We start from the raw sequence: 13,982 nt of genomic DNA, 5'->3' as shown, positions 1-13,982 counted from the left end.
ACCTGCTCATAAAAGGTGAAGGTTAGTTTGACAAGACCGATGTTGACACTACAATTGCTATAATTACATATTAGTATTAAAGGGGTTATCCACCATAAGGTGATTTTAATACGTACCTGGCAGACAGTAGTGGACATGCTTAGGAAGGATTTGTGCTTGTCTAGGGGCTAGATGGCTATATTTTGAGATTACCATAGCGCTGAGGCTATCTTTTTGTGAACTGGCTATTTCCTGTTGGTGTTCGTTCCCTCAAACTACAAGTCCCAATATTCCTTGTTTGTAAGTGTGAGGTCACTTTCCTCCCTCCCACACATCAGCCACCCCACCAACTGAAACACAAATAAGCTGCATTCCATTAAAAAGAGTAGTGTTTTCTAACCAGGGTGCCTCCAGCTGTTGCAAAAATACAATTAGTTGCAGAATGATCTCTAGGGGTCCCTCCACCCATTGAAGCAGGACAGGCTCCCTTTGCACACCTGACTAGTGATGTCAGGTCTTGGTCACACAGCAACCTGGGACCCTGAAAATTTTTATATGCTGTTAAAAATAAATATTGGGCCGAAAATCACAGAAGAACAGACACTATATTATGAACTACACTAACTTTACACTAACTGTAGCACAACCAAATAAAAACATTTCTGGAATACCCCTTTAAGTCCTTAAAATATTAGATAAAACCTGTGTCAGAGGAAGAGAGGTGCAGTTTCCCATACGAACCAATCAGCTTGCTTCTTTAATTTTTAAAGAGGCCTGTGAAAAATGAAAGAAGCAATCTGACTGGTTGTTATGGGCAACTGCACCACTCTTCCTCTACACAGGTTTTGATAAATCTCCCCCTCTGTCTTTTATGTTACTTAACTCCTTTAGAACACAGGGATGCATATCATGGGCTCAAGGCGGTGTTGGGGTACAGCAAGAATCTGTATTAGGATAAAATCTCTTAGTTAATAACCCTGTGACTGAGTAAAATGTCAGTTTTTGCTGATGATGCAAAACTTTGTAGGAGACTTAAAACTAAGCTTGATTGGGAAATATTACAGAAAGACCTTCATAATCTGGCAGAATGAGCAAGAACATGGCAGATAGATTTAATAAATGTAAAATAATGCAGCAAGACTGCAGTAATCATATTGCTTTATACACATTAAATGGAATATAACTAGGATCAAGGGAAGGATTTGGGGTATTCTGGTTACAAGTAAGCTAAGCAGCAGTGTGAAAAAGCAACTGCAAAACAGATACAGTAAGGTAATAAAGCATATATAGAGATAAAAAAAAATGAGATCCCAGTGCAATATCACTGCTGTATACATCCCTTGTAAAACCGCATATGAACTATGAGGTTTAGGTTTGGCTTCACATTCTAAAAAACATGGTAGAGCTAGAGAGGGTTCAAAGGTGGTCAAACAGATTAGTATATGGCAAAGGAGTGCCCTCTTATATGAGAGGCTAGAAAATTAGACTTGTTTTGTTTAGGAAAAAAAAAGTGTTAGACGTAATTTCCATGTATATGTTTCATTTCCATTCAGAAAACATTTCCATGTATCATTAGAAGTGGAAAAAAGTGGACTTAGCCATCTGAATTGGCAAATAGTCTCCAATCATGTTTTAAGGTTTTTTAAATGGGCACTCTCAAATTCAAAAACATTTAATATGTTGTACATCTTGGAAAAATACTTCATAAGAAAATGTTATTTCCTTTTTTACAGAAATCATGTCTTTTAAAAAAAGATGTTACTCACCGAGCGGCAGGAAGAGGCTCCGCCGCATCATCCCGCATCAGCTCCCGGCTCACTCCTTCCCCCATGAAGCTACTGTCATGGGTGCCTCCAGTTGTTTTACCACTACAACTCCCAGCATGCCCTGACAGCCAATAGATGTCAGGGCATGCTGGGAGTTGTAGTGGTGAAACAGCTGGAGGCACCCTATTAGGAGAACTAAGGGCGGAAGTTGACCCCCTGCTGGGGGTCCCTGCTGGGGAAGTCTGCCTGGTAGTGAGCACACTACCAGGAAGACTAAATGCCATTTTTAAAATAGTAAAAAATAAATAAAAAAAGGGCAGGGAGGGTGTTAGGGATAGAAGGCCAATAGGCAGGGACAGAAAAAAAAAACATGATGGTGGGAGCTACCCTTTAGAGAAAATGTTTGACTTTTGTCATTGCCAACAAAGGGTATATAGCAAAGTATTGAGATGAACTTTTGTTATATACCTATGATCATATACCTATATCATGTACCTATGATGAAAATTGCAGGCTTCTCTCTCTCTTTTTAAGTGGGAGAACTTGCACAATTGGTGGCTGACTAAATACTTTTTTGCCCCTCTGTCTGTTGGCTATATGGAGTGCTTTCATTTATTAAGGATCCAAAATTGGAAACACTGTTTGTTCCATTATCGTAATATGTTTGAATTTCCAGCTTTTTAAATTATTACTGTGCCTATATGGGTGACCACTGCGTGTATAACTACTGGTGTGCACATTAATCTGATTATCTCACTCCAAATCTGTTATCAACATACTGCAGCCTCTTGAAAATGTAATTGGGGAAATAATTTTTATTTATTTTTTTTAGAATGCTAGATTCAACAAAATAATCCTGCAGATAATTTTTTTTTTTACATTTTATCTAAAAAAAATGCAATCACAGATTAAATGAAAGGTTCAAAAGTAATATTTAAAAAGAACGTGTGATAAAAGAGAATCCAAAGGAATAATTAATTAGAGGAAGAAATGACAACATCAAAAGTTCTTTTTGTAAAGAACGACAATTCACAACTCAAAGTCATTAGTTAACGATCGTACTAAAAATGTTCTGCCTTTTCCAAAATGGATGTAATCTTGATGAGATTTAATCCCACAAAATTCTGTAGTAACTGCTATGACCTTCACTTTATGTTTCTATTGTTCCATAGTCGTCACTATATATTTTGTCACTTACAGGATCGTATTAGTAGAAGAAATTAATCCAAATACTGATCTTAAATTAGCTTGTCACTGTGTATAGTTTATTATCTGCATTTAAACTTGAAAGATTTTTTTTTAGCACCTCAGGAAAATCTGTCCCACACTTGAAAAGGCTGAATAATTATTTTCATGTCAGGAAAAGAAAGACATTACAAGCAATGTTGATGCATGACACTCTGACACCCTAGGGAATGATAGCGATAATGTTGCTTAAAGTTATGGGAGGTTTTTTTTTTTTTTAGGAAACTGTACAACGGTGACATCCTGTGGATAAGAACTGTGCTAGAACCTTTTTTTATTTTATTTAATTTTTATGTTGTTTTCTCTAGACTTCTAGAGTTCAGAAGACAAACTCATTAAGTAATCATTGTTTGTGTTTTACAATGAATGCAGTACTTCCAGCAATATATACTTATCTAGGCAAACACTGCAAGCCCTAATTGCAGCCAGCGGAGGACGTGCATCTTAATGACTTGCTACAAAACTGATGGAGTACACAATTTAAATAAGAATGTGTGTAAGCATTGTGCAGAGTCACATTTAAATGCAGAGTGGCCTTGTTCACGTAACATATTACTCGCTCATTGTGATAGCTTTACTTTTGGGAGCTCTGAAATATATTTAAATCAGTCTATATTAGACTTTAAATAAATGGAAGAAAACTTCAGTTTGGGGCCTCTTTCCTAATAGAATGTTTTATTAGAATTGCTCTGTCAATATTAACTCACATAGCTGCAAAAAAATGCACTCATACAAAACTGTTACTCTGGGAAATATCCTGCAAGTATACTGTATGTATAAGTGATATCCAAAGCCAGTCACAAACATTAGACTCCATAGGTCTGTCCTTGACTTTCCCTTCCTGTTCGTTTCCTGCTTCATCTTCCATGGTTGCTGTCCCTGGTTTGGCACATAGGGTGTGCACAAGTGCTTTTGTGGCAATTCCTATCACTGCCTAGCACTTCCTATGTTTGGCTGTTCTTCTTATTCACTTGTGCCTGAGCAATAATGTGGTTTCCTATAATAAATGTGTGTGTTCCTGGTCTGCTATTTTAGATCTGACCTGTGCTTGATTGCCTGGCATAGCCTCTGCCTGACTCACGTGTACCATGCTGACCATGTTGTGCTTTGACTTGAACTGCTTACTCTGACATCTACCTTACTATCACTTGAAGATAGAGGAGGTCAGTCTAAGAACAATTATTTATCATAAAAGGGTGCTACCTCAGTAGTCCACAGCAAGCACAATAAAAGAAAAAAGACATTAGTGAATAAGGGTGCACACCAATAAAGAAAAATTGTGACATTTATTAACCAAACATACACTACAACACTGAGAACAAAGCAATAAAATCAATTGAAATAACACTCAATAATAAGCTGAACAAAAAACCAGGAGACAAAAAAAAAATATGGCACACGTCCTGAAATGCAGATGGTAAAAGCTACAGTAAACAGTACTATCGGTCAATCAAATTATACAGCTTCCAAACCTCAACCTCATAAAATTCTACCAATAATAACATGAATGGCATTTAGGCAATAATGTACTTGCGGAGGGTAGTAGGGCCAGACTGGGTGAGGAGTAATGTAGCCAATGCAAGATGGACGAGGCCACATAGGAACTCATATTCTCAGTGCTGTAGTGTATATTTGGTCATAATAATATTTTTTTTTCTTTTGCTGTTCTCACCAGGGCCAGATTAAGGCTGCCTGGAAGACAGAGCACTTCATTATGTTGACCCCCCCCCCCCCCCCCCGGCAGTTCCTGCACATTAGGTGCAGTATAGTTCCCCCACGTTAGGTGCAGTATAGTTCCCCCACATTAGGTGCAGTCTAGTTCCCCAACATTATGTGCAGTATAGTTCTCCACATAAGGTGCAGTACAGTTCCCCCACATTAGGTGCAGTACAGTGCCCCCACATTAGGTGCAGTACAGTGCCCCCACATTAGGTGCAGTACAGTGCCCCCACATTAGATGCAGTACAGTTCCCCCACGTTAGGTGCAGTACAGTTCCCCCACATTAGGTGCAGTAGAGTTCCCCCACATTAGGTGCAGTATAGTTCCCCCACATTAGGTGCAGTAAAGTTCCCCCATTTTATGTGCAGTACAGTTCCCCCACATTAGGTGTAGTACAGTTCCCCACATTAGGTGGAGTATAGTTCCCCACATTAGGTGCAGTACAGTTCCCCACATTAGGTACAGTACAGTTCCCCCACATTAGGTGCAGTACACTTCCCCCACATTAGGTGCAGTACACTTCCCCCACATTAGGTGCAGTATAGCTCCCAACATTAGGTGCAGTATAAGTCCCCACGTTAGGTACAGTACAGTTCCCCCACATAAGGTGCAGTATAGTTCCCCACGTTAGGTTCAGTATAAGTCCCCAAATTAGGTGCAGTATAGTTCCCCACATAAGGTGCAGTATAGTTCCCCACATTAGGTTCAGTATAAGTCCCCAAATTAGGTGCAGTATAGTTCACCACATTAGGTGCAGTACATCTCCCCACATAAGGTGCAGTATAGTTCCCCACATTAGGTGCAGTACAGTTCGCATACAGACATACAGCCTTCAGCCATATACAGTGTATGGCTGGAGGCTGTATGCCTGTTTACTGGCCCACTTCAGTGTTCCGACCACCGTTCCGGGGACCCCAGGGACCGGGAGTGGAGGTCGGAACACATGCCGCTGGTAACTTACCATGCGCGCACGTCCTCCTCGCTGCTCCGCTCTGCATTTCTTCTATGGGTGCACGCACGGGACGTCCCTGCGTGCGCAAACTCCCGGCACCCCCTGTGCTTTTAAAGTTAACGCGGGGGCCGCCGCAGAGAGGTAATCGCCGGGACATCCTTGTGTCCTGAAAAGATTTTCGGGACACAGGGATGTCCCGAGTGTGACGGGGGCCCCTGCGGGCCCGATGCAGGCGCTCCATGAGCGCCAATGATGATCCGGCCCTGGTTCTGACATCTGTCTTGACTCATCTGCCTATACATAACTCCAAATGTATGCTGCCTGCCATGACTTCTCTGCCTGAACCTGACTCACCATGCTTTCTCCAGTCCCACTTCAGCCTGTTTTCCAGTGCCTGGCAGTGGGACCTTCTAGACAGCCTGACCGGCCACTACCCACACTTAAAGTACTCTTGGTAAGCGACAAAGTGCCCTCTAGCATCAGCAGCCAAAGCTCCACATTTTGGAAAAAGATGAACGGGAAAAACCTAGATGGTACTTAGTATCCAACAAAATATTTTATTGAGACATAAGAAACAAGGTACAAGCTTCTCAATGTGTAATCCTGTACAGGATACCATCAAGTGTGACAACAGTATATATAAAAAGATGTACAGAAATATCCAACAAGGAATAAAAAACAAGGGGAAGGGCACGGTTACACCAATATAAAGGGGTATGAAGGGAACCAGAGTACAATAGAAATCTTATCATATGACAAGCATCTAAAGTTATCACTGTCCACAGTATCCGTCTGGGTAAGTAGGACCCATAGGAGCATAAGGGAAGTCGCATAGACTACAAACGTAAATAGAATGATACATCCACAGTATTGGGGGAGTCTAGCCATGGTTGCCAGATTTTGTAGAACAGGTCCAGCCTATCCTCTCTCACCGCGGCCATTTTTTCTGAAAGCATTATGGAGTTTATCCTATCCATCACAGCGGAGAAGGAGAGCAGGGGAGACCGCCATCTGGAGGCAATATGAATTCTAGTGGCTAGCATTATAAATTGGGCCAATTTAAAAGGGGTAAATCTAACATGTGATGGTCTATCCCCCAGCAGACAAGTTGTGGGGTTCAAAGGCCAATGTATATGTAATATGGAGCGTATCACTTCAACTACGGACCTCCAGAGGGCGGCAACCCTGGGACATTGCCACCGGATGTGACCCATTGTTCCTGGGACTAGACAACCCCTAAAGCATTCAGGGGCAACTGACGGATATATTGCGTGTAAGCGTGTAGGGACATAATAGGCATGGTGCAGAAGTTTAACAGCCGTCTTAACTAAGGACACTTGCATGCTACCCCTTGGGATGTATGCACAGCAGGAGTGCCATCTGGATAAAGGAAGAGTGAAGTGCAATTCCAATTCCCATTGGGACATGTAAGGAAGTTTAGTGTCAGGGGGGGGGGGGGGTCTGTTAGAGGAGGAATATATCCTGGACAACGTTCCCGGGAGGAGAGGTGTATATAGTGTCATAGCTTCATATGTCGTAGTCGTCAAACCTGTTAGTGACCCCACCATATAGCTTAGAAAAGAAAAGATTTGGTGAATCCTAAAGCACTCCTCTGGTGGAGGTACAAATCTAGTTTTAAAGGTGGATAGGGACATGAGCCGCCGGCTCACTAAAAAGTCATGTACCCTAAATAGTTTCTGCAAGTGCCACCACGTAAAACACACAGAGTCCAGACCAGGGGGGAAAGAAGGGTTGGAAAAAAGTGGGGTAGCGGGAGAGACAGGGGATTGAAGAGCTAGCTTAAACCTAACCGATCTCCAAAGAAGGAGAGAGTATTGAGGGAGAAGAGCCACCGGGGGCAGATAACGTGAAACAGGACCAGTTAACCACATTAAGGAGCACAAAGAGTATGGGGCTACGAGGTCATTCTCAAGAGATATCCATCTAGGGTGCCCTATCTTCGCATTACAAAGCAGCAATTGAGCCAACCTAGAAAAACCTAGATGGTACTTAGACTATGCTCTTGGGTTTTGCTCAAAGCAAATTGATTTGGTAGCACAGCAGATCAGTACCCAAAGGCATTACAAGACCTTTATGAGCAGATCCTGCAATTTTGAGAAGTTCCCCTCCTGAAGTCAAAAAGGGTAAAATTGGATCTTCCTCTGGTTTAAAAGAAAGGTTTCTGGTATTTATTTTTTTTATTTTAAATTTTTTTGAATAATTGAAGAACTTGGATTGTGGAAACTGCACCGAAAGTCTGCAACAAAGTACAATACAATATGAGTGAATAAGATTTTAAAAAACGCCATGTCACAAATTCAATTTGGATTATAGGTTTGGTATGGATTTTAAACTATCTTGATAAAATTCCGATTTTTACCACAGATGTCATTTATTGTCATGATATGGATGCCATCAGATTCCAGATTCTGCAATAAACTCAACATTCAAATCTGGTCATATTAAATGTGGATTTCAATGGCCCTCATTTACTATTGCAAACCCGACATGTTTTGTCGGGTTGTGCGCCAGATACTGTTGCATTGCGCCATAAATTCTGTCTGTGCCAGATTTTGCACCAGATCTTGCACCAGAATTGAAAAAAAAACCTGACTATCTCTCCATTTAGCGAAGAAAACCCGAAAAAGGGGCATGGCCGTCGGGAAAAGGGGCTGTGGTCTACAAAAAGGGGCATGTCCCTGACATTTTCACAAAAAAAACAACATATTTTCTAAGGTTTCCACATAAAATGAGGTGGATTTCAACTGAGGAAAACCAGACAGATCAGAGCATGTGTATAAAAAGCAAAATGTAGGGAATGTGGAAAATGTAGGGAAACCTTAGTAAATACCATGGAAAATGAAGGTTAGGGAAATAAAACCCACAAAGAAACCTACACTCCCCTCTTGTGTATTTTTGAAGTGTTTTAGACCTGTTCCATCATGTAATCTGTATGCTGTGAGAACATACTCTTGCAGCTAGAAGATAGAGCTCCTGGAAGCTGTAACTCATTTTTTATATTGATGACAAGGTTTTCTTCAGAAACATAAACAGAATACACAGTGTGCCAGAAAAAAATGGAGATGGTCTTTTCTGAAGAATACATAGTAACATAGTTCATAAGGTTGAAAAAAGACCAGAGTCCATCAAGTTCAACCTATAACTCTAATAAGTCCCTATTGAGTTGATCCATAGGAAGGCAAAAAACCCTCAGAGGTAAAAATTCCTGCCCGACTCCAAATATGGCATTCAGAATAAATACCTGGATCAACCTTCTGTCCCTATAAATCAAGTATACATAACCAGTATACATACATCTAGTACACATACATTACTCTCCAAAAATGCATCCAGCCCCCTCAGAGTTCACCATGACCACCTCCTCTGGGAGAGAATTCCACAGTCTCACTGCTCTCACAGTAAAGAACCCCCGTCTGTGCTGGTGTAGAAACCTTCTTTCCTCTAGATGTAGAGGATGTCCCCTCGTTATTTATACAGTCCTGGGTATAAATAGATCATGGGAGAGATCTCTGTACAGTCCCCTGATATATTTATACATAGTTATTAGGGCTCCCCTAAGCCTTCTTTTTTCTAAACTAAATAACCCTAATTCTGATAATCTTTCTGGGTACTGTAGTCCTCCCATTCCCCGTATTACTCTGGTTGCCCATCTTTGAACCCTCTCCAGCTCCACTGTTATACCGAGCGCTCCAGGTCCCTGCTCCTCCCCGGAGCACTCGCGGCGGTCTCCTCTCTGCAGCGCCCCGGTCAGACCCGCTGACCGGGAGCGCTGCACTATCACTGCCGGCGGGGATGCGATTCGCATAGCGGGATGCGCCCGCTTGCGGGTCGCATCCCAATCTGCTTACCTGTCCTGTTCCCCGGCTGTCACGTCCTGGCGCGCGCGGCTCCGATCTCTAGTGCGCGCCGGTTCTCTAAGGCTTAAAGGGCCAGTGCACCACTAATTGGTGCCTGGCCCAATCAGTGTAATTAGCTCCCATCTGCTCCATGCCTATAAAACCTCACTTCCCCTTCCCAGCATTGCCGGGCCTTGTTGCCTCAGTGCCTAGTGAAAGCGTTTCTGTGTTTGCCTTACCAGTGTTACCAGACCTTCTGCCGTTGCCCTTGACTACGTACCTTGCCGCCTGCCCTGACCTTCTGCTACGTCTGACTTCGCCTCTGTCTAGTCCTCCTGTCCCACGCCACTCTCAGCAGTCAGTGAGGTTGAGCCGTTACCGCCGGACACGACCTGGTTGCTACCGCCGCAGCAAGACCATCCCGCTTTGCGGCGGGCTCTGGTAAATACCAGTAGCAACTTAGAACCGGTCCACCGGTACGGTCCACGCCAATCCCTCTCTGACACAGAGGATCCACCTCCAGCCTGCCGAATCCTGACATCCACTATATCTTTCTTGTACATTGGTGCCCAGTACTGTACACAGTATTCTATGTGTGGTCTGACTAGTGATTTGTACGGCGGTAGAATAATTTCCTTGTCGTGGGCATCTATGCCCCTATTGATGCACTCCATGATTTTATTTGCCTTGACAGCAGCTGCCCGACACTGGTCACTACAGCTAAATTTATTGTTAACTAAGACTCCTAAGTCCTTTTCCACGTCAGTCATCCCAAGTGTTCTCCCATTTAATACATAATCCCAGCCCGGATTTTTCTTCCCTATGTGCATTACCTTACATTTATCTGTGTAGAACCTCATCTGCCACTTCCCAGCCCAAACCTCCAACCTATCCAGATCCATTTGTAACAGTTCCCTGTCCTCTAATGTGTTTACCACTTTACAGAGTTTAGTGTCATCTGCAAAGATTGCTACTTTACTATTCAACCCCTCTGCAAGGTCATTAATGAATATATTAAACTAGCTGAATACCCGGCGTTGCCCGGTTTTTCCTTCCTAATCCTTGTTGGGGAGGAAAATAAACAAAGGAGGAAGCTTTTGACGTCATATGCCGTCCTCATATATTGTTGTCATATCCCATTCCCATATCCCGACCTCCTATTCCGACCTCCTATCCCGTCATCATATCTCAACCACATATCCCGTCCTCACATCTCATCCTCATATCCTGTCCTCATATCCCCACCTCCTCTCCCGATTTCTTATCCTGACCTCCTATCCTGACCTCCTATCCCGACCTCCTATCATGTCCTCCTATCCCGTCCTCCTATCCCTTCCTTCTATCTCGACCTCCTATCCCGTCCTCCTATCCCATCCATCTAACCCATCCTCCTATCCCGTCCTCCTATCCTGACCTCCTATCCCGACCTCCTATCCCGTCCTCCTATCCTGACCTTCTATCCCGACCTCCTATCCCGTCCTCCTATCTCGACCTCCTATCCCGACCTCCTATTTTGTCCATCTATCCCAACCTCCTATCCCGTCCTCCTATCCCATCCTCCTATCCCGTCCTCCTATCTCGACCTCCTATCCCGTCCTCCTATTCCGTCCTCCTATCCCGTCCTATCCCGACCTCCTATCCCGTCCTCCTATCCCGACCTCCTATCCCGACCTCCTATCCCAACCTCCTATCCCGACCTCCTATCCCGACCTCCTATCCCGACCTGTAATATGTGTACCAGGTATTGAAATATCTCCAGCCGTACATAAGTTATGCGGTAACATACATTTCAAATTGATTTGCATGGGACTTTAAACAAAAACCCTGACCCTCACAAATGGGTTAGTTAAGGGTTAAATTAACTATCCTATATTTTAAGTGGACATATAAGTAACATGTGACCAAGTATTATCGAAATATCTCCAGCTGTTTGGAAGTTATGCAGTAATATATATTTCCCACTTTAAACATAAACCCTGCCCCTGGCAAATGGGGGTGAGTAAGGGTTAAATGACCTATCCTATGTTTGTTGATGACATATAAGTTTCATTTGTGCCAAGTTTCATGTTAATATCTTTAGCCGTTTGGATGTGATGCTGGAACATACACTCATACACACACACACTCACGTTGAGTTTTATATATAGATTTGCTGAGTACCCGGCGTTGCCTGGTTTTTCCTTCCTAATCCTTGTTGTGGAGGAAAATAAACAAAGGAGGAAGCTTTTGACTTCATAGCCCGTCCTCATATATTGTTGTCATATCCCGACCTCCTATGCCGTCATCCCATCCCGACCTCCTATCCCGTCCTCCTATTCCTTCCTCCTATCCCGTCCTCCTATCCTGTCCTCCTATCCTGTCCTCCTATCCTGTCCTCCTTTCCCGTCCTCCTTTCCCGTCCATCTAACCCATCCTCCTATCCCGTCCTCCTATCCTGACCTCCTATCCCGACCTCCTATCCCGTCCTCCTATCCTGACCTTCTATCCCGACCTCCTATCCCGTCCTCCTATCTCGACCTCCTATCCCGACCTCCTATTTTGTCCATCTATCCCAACCTCCTATCCCGTCCTCCTATCCCATCCTCCTATCCCGTCCTCCTATCTCGACCTCCTATCCCGTCCTCCTATTCCGTCCTCCTATCCCGTCCTATCCCGACCTCCTATCCCGTCCTCCTATCCCGACCTCCTATCCCGACCTCCTATCCCAACCTCCTATCCCGACCTCCTATACTGACCTCCTATCCCGACCTGTAATATGTGTACCAGGTATTGAAATATCTCCAGCCGTACATAAGTTATGCGGTAACATACATTTCAAATTGATTTGCATGGGACTTTAAACAAAAACCCTGACCCTCACAAATGGGTTAGTTAAGGGTTAAATTAACTATCCTATATTTTAAGTGGACATATAAGTAACATGTGACCAAGTATTATCGAAATATCTCCAGCTGTTTGGAAGTTATGCAGTAATATATATTTCCCACTTTAAACATAAACCCTGCCCCTGGCAAATGGGGGTGAGTAAGGGTTAAATGACCTATCCTATGTTTGTTGATGACATATAAGTTTCATTTGTGCCAAGTTTCATGTTAATATCTTTAGCCGTTTGGATGTGATGCTGGAACATACACTCATACACACACACACTCACGTTGAGTTTTATATATAGATTTGCTGAGTACCCGGCGTTGCCTGGTTTTTCCTTCCTAATCCTTGTTGTGGAGGAAAATAAACAAAGGAGGAAGCTTTTGACTTCATAGCCCGTCCTCATATATTGTTGTCATATCCCGACCTCCTATGCCGTCATCCCATCCCGACCTCCTATCCCGTCCTCCTATTCCTTCCTCCTATCCCGTCCTCCTATCCTGTCCTCCTATCCTGTCCTCCTATCCTGTCCTCCTTTCCCGTCCTCCTTTCCCGTCCATCTAACCCATCCTCCTATCCCGTCCTCCTATCCTGACCTCCTATCCCGACCTCCTATCCCGTCCTCCTATCCTGACCTTCTATCCCGACCTCCTATCCCGTCCTCCTATCTCGACCTCCTATCCCGACCTCCTATTTTGTCCATCTATCCCAACCTCCTATCCCGTCCTCCTATCCCATCCTCCTATCCCGTCCTCCTATCTCGACCTCCTATCCCGTCCTCCTATTCCGTCCTCCTATCCCGTCCTATCCCGACCTCCTATCCCGTCCTCCTATCCCGACCTCCTATCCCGACCTCCTATCCCAACCTCCTATCCCGACCTCCTATCCCGACCTCCTATCCCGACCTGTAATATGTGTACCAGGTATTGAAATATCTCCAGCCGTACATAAGTTATGCGGTAACATACATTTCAAATTGATTTGCATGGGACTTTAAACAAAAACCCTGACCCTCACAAATGGGTTAGTTAAGGGTTAAATTAACTATCCTATATTTTAAGTGGACATATAAGTAACATGTGACCAAGTATTATCGAAATATCTCCAGCTGTTTGGAAGTTATGCAGTAATATATATTTCCCACTTTAAACATAAACCCTGCCCCTGGCAAATGGGGGTGAGTAAGGGTTAAATGACCTATCCTATGTTTGTTGATGACATATAAGTTTCATTTGTGCCAAGTTTCATGTTAATATCTTTAGCCGTTTGGATGTGATGCTGGAACATACACTCATACACACACACACTCACGTTGAGTTTTATATATAGATTTGCTGAGTACCCGGCGTTGCCTGGTTTTTCCTTCCTAATCCTTGTTGTGGAGGAAAATAAACAAAGGAGGAAGCTTTTGACTTCATAGCCCGTCCTCATATATTGTTGTCATATCCCGACCTCCTATGCCGTCATCCCATCCCGACCTCCTATCCCGTCCTCCTATTCCTTCCTCCTATCCCGTCCTCCTATCCTGTCCTCCTATCCTGTCCTCCTATCCTGTCCTCCTTTCCCGTCCTCCTTTCCCGTCCATCTAACCCATC

Source organism: Hyla sarda, chromosome 7, assembly GCF_029499605.1.
Source record: "Hyla sarda isolate aHylSar1 chromosome 7, aHylSar1.hap1, whole genome shotgun sequence".
Classification (NCBI taxonomy): domain Eukaryota; kingdom Metazoa; phylum Chordata; class Amphibia; order Anura; family Hylidae; genus Hyla; species Hyla sarda.
The sequence above is the reverse complement of the archived record's forward strand: the minus strand, read 5'-3'. Positions refer to the sequence as shown.